Genomic DNA, 12,551 nt, shown 5'->3' with positions numbered 1-12,551 from the left:
TCAGAAGGAGTTGTGATCAGCTGGAGTCTGGAGTGATGCCTTTTGGAAGAGACTGAAGTTATATCGTGGATTAGTCTGTGGAAGCAGCTGGAGTGAGTTGGATATTGGAGCTGGGATAATCAGACAGAGTGAAGAAGCTAGTGGAGCGAACGGTTATCAGAGCGGCAGAAACTATATCATTAGACTGAAGTTTGGAAGTGAAGACAGTTCGTGGGGGAGAGGAATCCAGTGCAGAGTGATCAGCGCAGATGCGTGTCCAAGAGTGCAGGGGAGAATCTGAGACGAGCCAAGGCACAGACGAGAGAGGAACCCAGATGACAGCTAGAGCAAGACTTCATACTAATCAGGTGATATCTGTCCTGTTATATTAGTGCTTTTATTTCCTAGGCTAGATTCCCCTAATGTATTGCTAATCCTTTTTCTTTCAGCGGTGTGCAGTATAATCCATTCCCTCTTTAGCTATCTACAGTCCCTGTCAGTTATATGTTTATAGTAATAAAACTTTCCATTATAATAAAGAGACCCCGCAGATCTGTGTATGTGTCTATTCCCCTTTTACTTTTTAGGCTATGTGTAATAGTGCAATATTATATTGTTGATATTGTTATAATAAAGGAACTCCAGTTCTTAGTGAACCAGTGTGTATGTTTTATTGTTTTACGATAAGGTTAACCTTTCTTCTAGTCAGATGCTGTTATATGTACAGATGCGACTCCCGTCCAGGTAAATGGTAACTGAATAATGAGGGGGAGAGGAGAACTTGTATTAGATAATAAGTCATACACTGTGTAATTTGGCCATCCTTGTGTACCACATAAAATATATGAGACATTCTCAGTAGGTATTAGATATATGAGAGAAACTTCCCAACAGAGAGAGAGAGAGCTGAAAGTATTCATAGGAAAGTGATCGCCGTTGTAAGGTGGCGTTAATGAGAGCACCAGGGGGGAAACTGGTGTGTATACCCACAGGATTGTGACTTGTGTAATAGTGAGAGCACCAGGGAGGAAACTGGTGTATATACCCACAGGATTGTGGCTTGTGTAATAGTGAGAGCACCAGGGGGGAAACTGGTGTGTATACCCACAGGATTGTAGCTTGTGTAATAGTGAGAGCACCAGGGAGGAAACTGGTGTGTATACCCACAGGATTGTGGCTTGTGTAATAGTGAGAGCACCAGGGAGGAAACTGGTGTTTATACCCACAGGATTGTGGCTTGCAAGAGCACTGGTTGCAGCCAGTGTGTAATGGTAAATAATCAGAACTGCCCCAGGGTAGATTAGTCTAGGCCCTTGTGGTCGCGAGACTATATTGTATGAGTGTGGTGTAGGGCATGGACGTCCTTAGTAATCAGTGAGTATTCCTAGTAATCCCCATAGATTTAGTGTGTTTTTGATGATATGAGCTTGTATATTGCTAATTCCCCATCCTCAGGTAGGTACCCAGGTGCCTGGATAAATGGGTCCTGAGGAGGGAGGTGGTTACGTTTCCGCTGGGTTGGTGGTGTCTTGGTGAGCTGATCCTATCTGGTCCAAAAATCCGGTCGTTACAATAGCGTAGGAGTGAAAATTAATATTCCAACTCTAGAGAGTGCAACAGTAGAGAAAGTGTTGGATAGCGTAGAAGTTAAAAATGACATACTTATAAATAAATTAATATTGTAAAATATTTAGTAAATTAATTATTAAATAAATCTAAACTTAATCATTATTTAAAACATGATTAGCAATGAATAATTGAGTAACAGTAAATTATTAATAAATACCAATTAATAATAATTAATTAATATTAATTACCAATTAATAAACATTGAACAATAAAATATATTTTTTAACAAAAGCATATTAGGTATTAAAAGTAATTGCCAATTAACCTCATCAGAGCTCCGAACGTTCAGCGCCCAGTGCTGAACGTTCGGAGAACGAATGCTGGCCCGTCGGCCAACGGTCGTGCGCAGCACTGGGGAAGTAGTGCACGTGACGACCGTTGGCCGACGGCAGCAGTTAAGGGGTTAACTAATATCAAACAATTAAATAATGTGTTATACCAAAAATATAAATTATCAAACATTAATTACCAATTAATAATTGCTTATTAATATATTAATTAAAAATATCAATAAATATTATTTAGTACTATTTTATTACCGATTAATGATTAAACAGCAATAAATTAATTTTCATAACTAAGAAATTATACCTTTAAATAATTACCAATTAATAATTAATATCCAATACATTAATTATCAATACCCAACTATAAATGTAATAATTACTTAATTACATATCAATTACTTTACACACTATGCCCCTATAAACACATAACAAACTCCAATATTAAAATAATACATTTACCATAATTATCAATTAATCAATTATTTAAAATTACTTACCAATTAATAAAAATGCATTGTCAAATAATAATTAATTAACAAAAATATAATTAGCAATACCAAATAATGAAAATAAATTACTACCTACATTTAAATTACGTCCCATCCTATTCCCCTATAAACCCGAACCCGCTACAGATCTTTCACACAAAAATAAATTAAAATTAATTTATAATTCCTAAAAATGAATAATTAATTTAGTATAATTAAATTACTTCCCACCCTATTCCCCTATAAACCCACAACCCACTACGGTACTAAATTACAAAATTAACTTAAATAACATTAAAAACAAAATAACACATACATATTAAATACATAATAATATACATAAAAATCGATATTAGTAACATCGATATTAGTAACAGCGATATTACTTACATTGATATTATTAAAATTGATATTACTTACCTTCAATATTCAGTCCCTTCGATATTAAAAAAAAATCGATATTACTTACCTTCCAAATTCTGTCCCTTCGATATTATTACATCGATATTACTGTAGGTCGATATTTAAATTTCGATATTTTGGCTACTCACCGTCTGTCTAGAGATTTAATGTAGCTACACAATGTGAGCAGAGCTAAAACCTTTTCAGCTAAAAGAATATGCAATGACCTCATATACCTAGCAAGCTTATCATATATTAATATATTTGCGTGTGTTATAAAAATTGGGAGTAGTGGTTATAGTGGTATTTTTCATTACTGTCTTCTGTAAGCAGTGTGCAATTAGATACAAGATAAAAGAATATTTTGAAATATCAGTAGACTCTTTAAAACAAGCATTTGCAATGCAATAGGTCTCGCATTATTAAACTTAGAGCTATTGGCATTGTAAATGGCAATGCCTTTTATTTATATTTTTGCTTTTAAAACATAAATAAAAGGCATTGTCATTTACAATGCTAATAGCTTAAACTCTCGCAAAAGTGAGACCTATTGCATTGCAAATGCTTGTTTAAAGGACGCCCCAGACACTTCTTCCTCAACCTACCAACCTTCAGCGATAGGACAAAACTGCAAGCTTATCTTAGCAATTCCATACCTGAATACAGCGTGCTTCGAAGAGCAGCACATGCGCTGCTCAGGATCGACCTAAAAAGTCTCTGTTTTAATAGCATTATACAATATGGTCGGGTATACAGGAAAGAGCTGGCAGTGTTGGATAGTTGTCAGGGGCTATTCATTCGTTTTTGTGTTAAGCGCTACACATGGAACATTGTTTAATGTAATTGATACCTAGCGTTAATTGGTCCTTTTTTTCAGTGACTTTGTGAGCATGCGTGCGTGTGCATATATGTATGTGTGTGTGCACGTGTGTGTTTATGTGTTTGGGTTTGTTTGTGTGTGTTTGAATGTATGTATGTGTACGTATGTGTGTATGTATGTATGTTTGTGTGTATGTATGTATGTGTGTATGTATGTATGTGTGTGTGTGTGTGTGTGTGTTTCTCTGCAGATTATAGGTTCACATCTCTGCTGGGCAGCCTCTGCCTTTCATCCTTTGGTGTCATTCTCCCTCTGACACGTCATTGGTTTCACACGAGTCTCACTGTGGTGAGAGTGCTGCAGGAGAGTATCAGGGGTACTGGGTCTCTGGATGACAGTTTGTGTGGAATAATGTTTTTACTAGAAAAGTGCTTTAGACCGATGACCCCAGAGCCTGCTCCCTTCCAGTGTGTGGTGAGATTTTTAGGATGTGGGGGCTCTGAAGCGACAAGTGACTGTTTCCCTGGTGATTACTACGTGTTACTTTAAAAATAGGGACGGAGGAGGGGGAAACAGGAAGAGGGTGAAGGCAGGAGAAGAGGAACAGGCAGTTAGGGAGCCATGCAAAACTAGAGTGAGAGAAAGACTGGCAAGCAGGGGTGGGAGGGACACACAGGGAGGTGGGCCACAACAGCCACAAAAAGGGCCGAGACAGATCAAAGGAGAGACATGAGGGATGCCCTCAAGCAGGTCAGATAGAGTGATGGAGTGACCCAGCAGAGAAGAGGAGGAAGGGAAGGCTATGCTCGTGGGAGGCAGAGGGTGAAAATTGACAGGAATAGATGCGATAGACAGGGATGGAGAAAAGTGGGCACAGAGAGTGAGAGGGAGTGAAAGGGAGGGAGAGGGAGGGAGGGTTTGGAGAGAGGCATGTAGCCATTCAAGAGCAAAAAGTCAGGCTTAAAGTTAAAAACAGGCACACGCACACCCCAATACTTAGGGGTTTATAGAAAGGCAGAGTGCGAACAGACCAGAACAGAGGGAAAGAAGTACAGGCAGATATAATGGCAGTGAATGCAAAGGTATTGAAGGGAAGAGAGCACAGAAGCGGAACTAACAGGGCAGAGAGGAGTGGGAGACAAGCAAGAGCTAGAGGGAGAAGGGCAAAGCAAGCAGAAAGAAGAAAATATATGCGTAAAGAGGCAGTCGCAGACTGAAGAGACGCAGAGAGAGAAAGGGATAAGCGGGAAGAGAACAAGACAATGGATGAGCTATAGGTTCTACTGATGGAAAGGAAATGCAACTAGACGATCCCTGTAAAAAACGAGTTTGCCGTTTTAACAAATAAAACGAAGGTAATTTTACCTCGTATGCTCAGAACACAAGACACTTATCACTAGAACAGACTCAGAGACAGCGCGCAACCAAGCTTGCTCCCCAAAGAGATACTAATCACTCAGACATGCTCAGAGTACGACAAGCCCAACAAACCAAAAGAAATCCTTTTTAACTAAGAATGAGCTCAAAATTAAAGCTCAACATGCAACGTGATGTATTGGCAAAACCAGGATTGTCCGAAAGCCACGCATAACAGGAAATTAATTGGTAGCTATGCCATTTATTAACATTCATAATTCAACGGAACGCCATCTGCATTGTGGACATTGGCAGGGAAAGCAGAAAAAAAGAAACTAGCGTGGCGTGCACAATCCCGGGCGGAAGTCAGGCAGGCCGGGGGTGGCACGTCAAGACACACCGGAAGCCCAGGCGGGAGCCTACCCAGCACTGGGACATGTGGGCAGGAGGAGAAGGGTGGCTGGCGCTAGCGGGGCTCCCGTGAGGTGAGAGAGCCCCGCACTGAAGGAAGAGACCGCCGCTGCCTGCAACGAGCCCTCGCATGGAGAGCTGGAGACGAGTACCGGTGAGTGGGGGCCTTTGCTGAGCTGCAAGGGCTGGGGCATATGTGTGTGCGCGTGCGGCGGTGGGGGGCTCTGTATGTGTGTGAGCGTGCGTGCGTGTATGTGTCTTGGAGTCTGTTTGTATGCGTGTGTGTATGCGTGTGTGTGTGTTTAAAAGAGGCCGATGACTGTGGGGGGTGAGGGTGTGTGTGTGAGCGAGCGAGTGTCTGTCTGTGTGTGTATGCGCACGCATGTGTGTATGTGTGCGAACTTCAAGAAATCAGAGCCCGGGGATGTGCACGGCGCGGGAATTGCTGAGAATGTGGACGGAGCCGACGTGCGCGTTCACGCAGGCAAATCCAGCAGCGGAAGCGCGTGCCACCCTCCTGTCCCTAATTCCCCCGAGACGGACGGCTATACGTCTCTAGCTGGACGCATCCTTCGGATGCTACTCCAGCGAGACCTAAAAATGAAGGTAGAAGATCTAGGGGAAAAATGGCAAAAGCATAGCAGGGAAACAAAAAAACATTTAATATGCGTTCCTTTCTGCACAGCCAGGTTCAGCAGTTAAATGTACACAACACCATTCAGTATTTCATGAGGGAATTGCCTATAGGTTAGATGTCACTGACTATTTTTTCCACATTTTTTTCTTTCTATTTGTTTCTTATTATTATTGGTAATGTTGCTTGTTTTTACTTTGGATCCATGCAGACATGAAGGTCCAATGGATTTACCAAAGTATCAGTGTGAGTGGTCTGGCTTAGTAAACAGCATTAGATGTGGACAATGCAAAAAGCAGAGAGCAATCAATTTAAGCTTAGAATGGGAATAGCATTCTAGTGTGCAATCTGACATGGACAAGTGAAAGGAAAATACAGTAGCATTGAGAAAGACAACTAATGATCTATTTGGAATGACCATTACCCAGTGACCACGAGACAAATTGGTGAAGGATCTCAGAGTCTCCGTTAGCCATGTAAGGCAGGGAATAAAGCTGCCCCCTTGTGATTATCCAGGTGCTTTTTAGGGTAACAGTAGGCTCCTGATTGGTGTCTTTAAGTTCTTGCAGCAATGGGTGTGTGGGTTTTCAGGAGGGAGGTGACATGAAATGGGAATGGGGGTTTTGCAGCACTCCGGAGGTGGATTGTTAGGAACGAATGGAGAGCACGTGTGGTGGCCCGCACACCTTGACACAGACTCTTACAGAACTCTCGCCCTCCCATACCCTGCATACTCAGGCCTGATTCCCCTGTAGTTACTGCAATTCAACTGAACCTTCTCTCTTCCAAAACTTAACCCTCATCTAAACTGATGGAGACTCACATCACCTTATGCTGATCTTGTGTTAAGTTGCGTGGAATTCCCAAAATGTTAAACATAAAATGAAGAGAGAGTATTACTTCCATATCAGCTCTTGCTAGAATATATGACATTACAACGCGTGCAATTACAGCACATGCTTTTACAGCGCAGTCATTACATCGCAATTGCCATAACATTGCATGATTTTACAACGCATGCCATTAAAATGCAATTTTTTAAACTACCATTACAGCGCATTCCATTACAATGCATACCATTACAACGCATACCATTACAACGCATAATGCTTCTAGGGCAACAGTAGGGTAAGTGTTGGATGGTGTAGGGTTAAACATTACTATTCCCACTCCAGTGAGTGGAACAGTAGGGTAAGTGTTGGATAGTGTAGGGGTAAAAATTACTATTCCCACTCCAGTGAGTGCAACAGTTGGGAAAGTGTTGGATTGTGTAGGGGTAAAACTGTACCCATGTACTCCAAAACCAATACCCACCCTAATACTAAAAAAGTCTCTAATATTTACCTTATAATGCGTTGTAATGGCATGCATTGTAATAGTATGCGTTGTAATGGCATGCGTTGTATTGACATGCGTTGTAATGGAATGCATTGTAATGGCATGTGATGTAAAGGCAGTTGGGTTATAACAGTTGTGTTGTAAAGGTATGTAGGTGCAATGACTGCATTGTAATGGAAGTTTTCCTTCTTCTTAGCCCACCTTTCACGCAGATACAGTGCTTTCCATTTGATTCACTGGACGTTCCTTCTTTCACTGTGATGCTCCACCACCGGATTCTGTCCAAGGCTAATGCAGCAGAGACCGTAGCTGGTGTTGCATTATCACCTCATTTTCTTTAGGTATTTCTTCTAGACAGATCATCACTCTTCCAAGCACCCACCTAGGAGCACCACAGCACCACAGTGTGCTGTCACTGTCCTCTCAGTGAAATTTGAAAACATTCATTCAATGGTTGCAAGACCTGTTTTTTAAACTTGTCTTTAGATGTTGCGTTTGTTCTTAATTTGTATATTCATTTAGCATTTCCAGTGACACTATTTTTCGAGAAAGACGGAAATACAGACAGCACTAAATACAAAAATGATGTACATAGGAAATCCTCAAATTGGAGGGATCAGTGTCAGTTAAGGGGGGAATTTAGGAGCTATGACAGCGGTAGCCAGTCTATAGTTTCAAATTGCCCTAATGTACTGACAATAATAAATGCCACAACAAAGTTGTTCTGGTTTACAAACTAAATGTTGCGAATTCTGATGCATTCTAGGGGGTATATTTACAAGAACGTGTGCTAAACATTGCCAAAAAACGTAACGCAACTTTACACATCGCAGCCTGTTGCAGAAGAATAACCCAGTGTCAACGTGGAATTCACAACACGGTGGAACCCTGCAATAGTCCGCCGAAAACGCGGCCAATGTCCGCGATACAACCACCGCGACGGAGATAAAAACACAAACCCCAACGCGTAAAGAGACATGATATGCCCAAATGCGATAAGAAAACAGTGACAACCAGCAAGTGGCCAGCAATACCCATGCGTAATGTGGGAAAAAGCACAAGAAAAGCATACGGAAAATGCCACTAAAAAACGACATGCTGGAATACTGGTGATGTCTGCAGTTTGCACCAGCTTGTGAATGGGGTGTTAAATCTATCTCCTCTTTTGATGCGTTAAGGTGGGGATAGATCGGAGATAAGTCCTTGTAAATCTCCCCCTGTATCTTTCCTTAAAAATCCAAATTTTGGAAAAAATCTCAAAACTGATTCTGGCATAAAAGCATTAGACATTTTACACAATAATCTGAACACTGCTTTTACCTTAAATCTGGTCTTTTTATACCCATCTAACCATTTTTGGGTATTTGCAAAACCAAGGTTTGTCGGTTCCAAAGTCAAAATTACTCAATTTTAATATGTGGCTATAAACCTGTTTATTAAACAGGAAGGGAGGATGCAAGCTATGTTACATGTTCCTCCTCGCCCACTCCAACCATATGAAAAATGAAGTGACATATTTACACAATTACTTTTATAAAGATCTCAAAATCAGGGCTGTCATACTAAAGAGGGAAGACAGTAAAGTATGAACATATATATGGAGGGTTGTGAGCACATTTCCCATTTCCACCTTGCAGATGGGAGAGGATATGAATGGAACCATAGCTTTCAGCATACTCTACTGTCAGTCACCAGCTGCGTGTCCGTCAACTTTCCAGAATGCTCCGCTGGTGACAATGACATAAGGGAGACGCTGGTATGGTGTCACAGAGAAGACGCATGTTAATACGGCACACAGCACATCTACCCCTTTAATGCAAGTAAACAAAAGCTTAAAATGCTGTAAACTACTGTGCAATAAACAACAAGAGACATTAGTTGATGCATATTTGCATTATATGCTTACACAGTTAAATAATGCATGTTTTCTTCAGGAACATTAACATGCTGATAGGTAAGCCTTGGCGAAGGTGTTACTCACAGACAGATATTCACAAGGAAGAGGAGGAGAGAGGCTTTAGCCTTCTTGGCTTAACGCCTCTCTCCACTACTTCAAAAAGGCAAGGCTGCACCATATTGGATATGGTGCAGCCTTGCATTTCCCCCAGCGATGGTGCTAAGTTTTACAACTTAGCGCCAATCCAGGCACCCTTGCACCAGAGTGCAAGGGTGTCTGCAAGCAGGGAGGTTTGTTTATATACAGGAAGGTGTCCCTTCCTGCACATAAATAAACCTAAAATGCCAGTTTGTAACTTACATGTGTGCTGCTTCATGCTTCAAAACAGCATTTAAAAAAAGATTTGCTTATTCAGAGGAAGGGACACCTTCCTGTATATAAACAAACCATGGAATTTTGCATTTTCCATGTGTGCTGCACAAGGCAGCACACATGAAAAATGCAAAAACAAGGAGAAATAAAGAATTTCTCCTCGTTTCGCCCACTTAAGACCAGAGTTTTCCTGGTCTTAAGTTTGGGTTTAGCTCCAATTCATGCTGCCCTTGTGAATAGGGAGCAGCGTAGACATCAATGCGTGTTGCGGTGAAATGCCCACCACAACACCCACTGCATGCCCCGTTCACGGTAAACACAGCGTGAAAGGGGGCTTAATAAGGTGAGGCCTGAAAGTGACGTTGTGGTGGTGATAGGGGCTAGTGAATATGCCCCAGAGTCTTGTAATTTCCTTAGTTTGACCCAGGACAGCCTACTTTACTTCTCTTATAGCTAGAATGGGCCAATTTGTTATTGTTAGTTGAGGATTCTCTACTCACCAGTTCCTGGTTATTGGGGTGATCCTGAATGTTAGGTTGACCATATTCATCCTCATACCAACAACTGCCATCCTGTTTCGTGGTACAGTCTATATTTTATCTGCGGCTTAGCATTCAAATCTTTATGCTTACATACCGAGATAGCAGAGAAATGCAATACTCTACCATCACATAATAACGCTGCATAACAGTAAAAGGTTTCCACAGTGAGAGGTTGAGAAAACCTGCTTTGATTCTTCCCTATAAACCCACTTCTCTTCACTCATACCAAACCTCCATTGTACAGTTGCACTGCCCTGCTGCTATGTTTCAAGTTGTGTATTTTGTAACACTACGGAGTGAGGTCCTGGGACGTGGGGGCAGCTGGACCAAATAATACAATAAACATAAACAAGTTGCTGGCCCCACACTTTGACTTTTATCTCCAAAACTAAGAGAAACAAACAAATCCTAGTCTTATGTTTGTTGGGTATATTTATTTTTACACCTCTACACCTCTGAATTTATTTTCACAGTACTACTATCAATTTTTCATGAATGAGAAAGACCACTATACATTAAATACACATTTATAAATATATACAAAACAATTTCACATTATACATATATACACAATATATACAATCTTCTTCTGTAGGACACTACTTTTTATCCACAAATAATTAATCTTTGTAAGATAATTGGCAAGTATTATAACCACAAAAAGTGAGCAAAGTCTTGCTAAAAGAAAGATCAAATAAGACTTTAAAGAATTAAAACAAAGTCACAATCAATGCAATCCTTATGTCTTTTTTTATGCCGACGCGTTTCGAATCCGGTGTTTACAATTGCCAGATTCAGGGCTCTGTCGTTTTGGGTTGTCTATCTGAGAAATGTAGAAGAAGGGGATTTAGTAACTGGGATTCTCTATTTCTGCGAAAACCCTTTATCTCTAGCTGTCACATCACGGCTAAAAATACCTTTTGTCTTGGACGGGCGGTCCCGCGGGTCCACTTCTGTTAGTGTTAACGAAACAATACTCCACTTTGGTTATGGGGAGAGAGATCACCTAATGTACAACTAAGAAAAAGGATTTTTTACTGATCTTTGTCAATCTTAGAACAGTCAGGGGGTAGCACAGGGCTCGCGGTCCTCATGTTCCTACCTTTATTACGAGAAAATAAGCGTGTGCGAAGACTTCAGTTCGTTGTATGTAGCATTCCGCCCAATCTAAAATAATAGTCGGAAACGGCGCTTAGTGCTCAATTTCAATCAAGCTATAACTCTATCAAACGCCCATAAGAGCAACGCACCTGGGTTGCTCGTTCCGGGCGCCAAGCTTCTTTTGCTGAACACTTTTTCCCTCAACACGCTGCTTTCACCAGCGATGCATCATCGCACTGCTTTCCTGTACAAAAGCGCAAACTTATTATTGAAACCTTACACTTTGCTCGCGTTTCTTGCTGCCTTTCAAGAGCGCTCTCTCACCTGTCGATTTGTGCACCAAGTCGGAAATGCGAACAAGCCGTCAACGTGGCGCCCATGTTTGGTTCCTCCCATATAGGCAATCACAATGGTGCATTCTGGGCAATGTAGTTAACTACATGACAGTCGGTCTAAATATCAGGGTGAAAAAAGTTTTTAAAGTCTTGATACTTCAGACAATGAGTTCAACCCGATCTGCGTGCTGTTAAATTTTAAAATTAGATAGGCCACCTTTTTCAATAAGACTTGTTCTGTGTTTGTCGCGTGTTTGGATTGATTTACACTAAACAAAACAGTCCACTTGAATTCCTGTTCTCCATGTTTGTTTTCTATAAAATGCTGTACCAATGGCGCAGTTAAGACCTTATTTTTAAGGCGTGATCTGTGTTGGGTCATTCGTGCATTTACTTGTTGGTTCGTCTTGCCAACATAGATTTTGAGGCAGGGGCACACAATAGCGTAGACCGCGTTCCTAGTCCTACAGTTGGAAAATCATTCATGCTTCCAAGTGACGTTCGCATGTTGAAACATTTTGCCCTCGATGCTGGTGTCACATGCCACGCAGTAGCCGCATCTATGATGTCCTTCTACAGGTTTCATATCCCATTGTGATAAAAGATCATTTTTGGGTTTTGGCAACAAGATGTCCACTCGGACAATCTGCTGGCCAATATTTTGATTCTTCCTATATGCAAATATAGGACGAGGTAAAGGCACCTCTAGTTTTTCTAAAAGGTGCCAGTTTTTAAGAACCATTTATCTTATTTTGTGGGTGTCAGGACAAAATGTAGTGACACACACCATGTTTTCAAGCTCACGTTTTTCTTTAACTTCAAGTAGGCATTCTCATGGAGTGTAGCGTGCCCTCTTATAGGAGTGTTTTAATAACTTCCTCGGGTAACCTCTTTGAGTCATTTCATCACAGAAATTTTGTGCATGCTGGTCATACTGCTCTACCTCTGAACAATTTCTTC

This window comes from Lissotriton vulgaris, chromosome 3_1 (genome assembly GCF_964263255.1).
Source record: "Lissotriton vulgaris chromosome 3_1, aLisVul1.2, whole genome shotgun sequence".
Classification (NCBI taxonomy): domain Eukaryota; kingdom Metazoa; phylum Chordata; class Amphibia; order Caudata; family Salamandridae; genus Lissotriton; species Lissotriton vulgaris.
The sequence above is the reverse complement of the archived record's forward strand: the minus strand, read 5'-3'. Positions refer to the sequence as shown.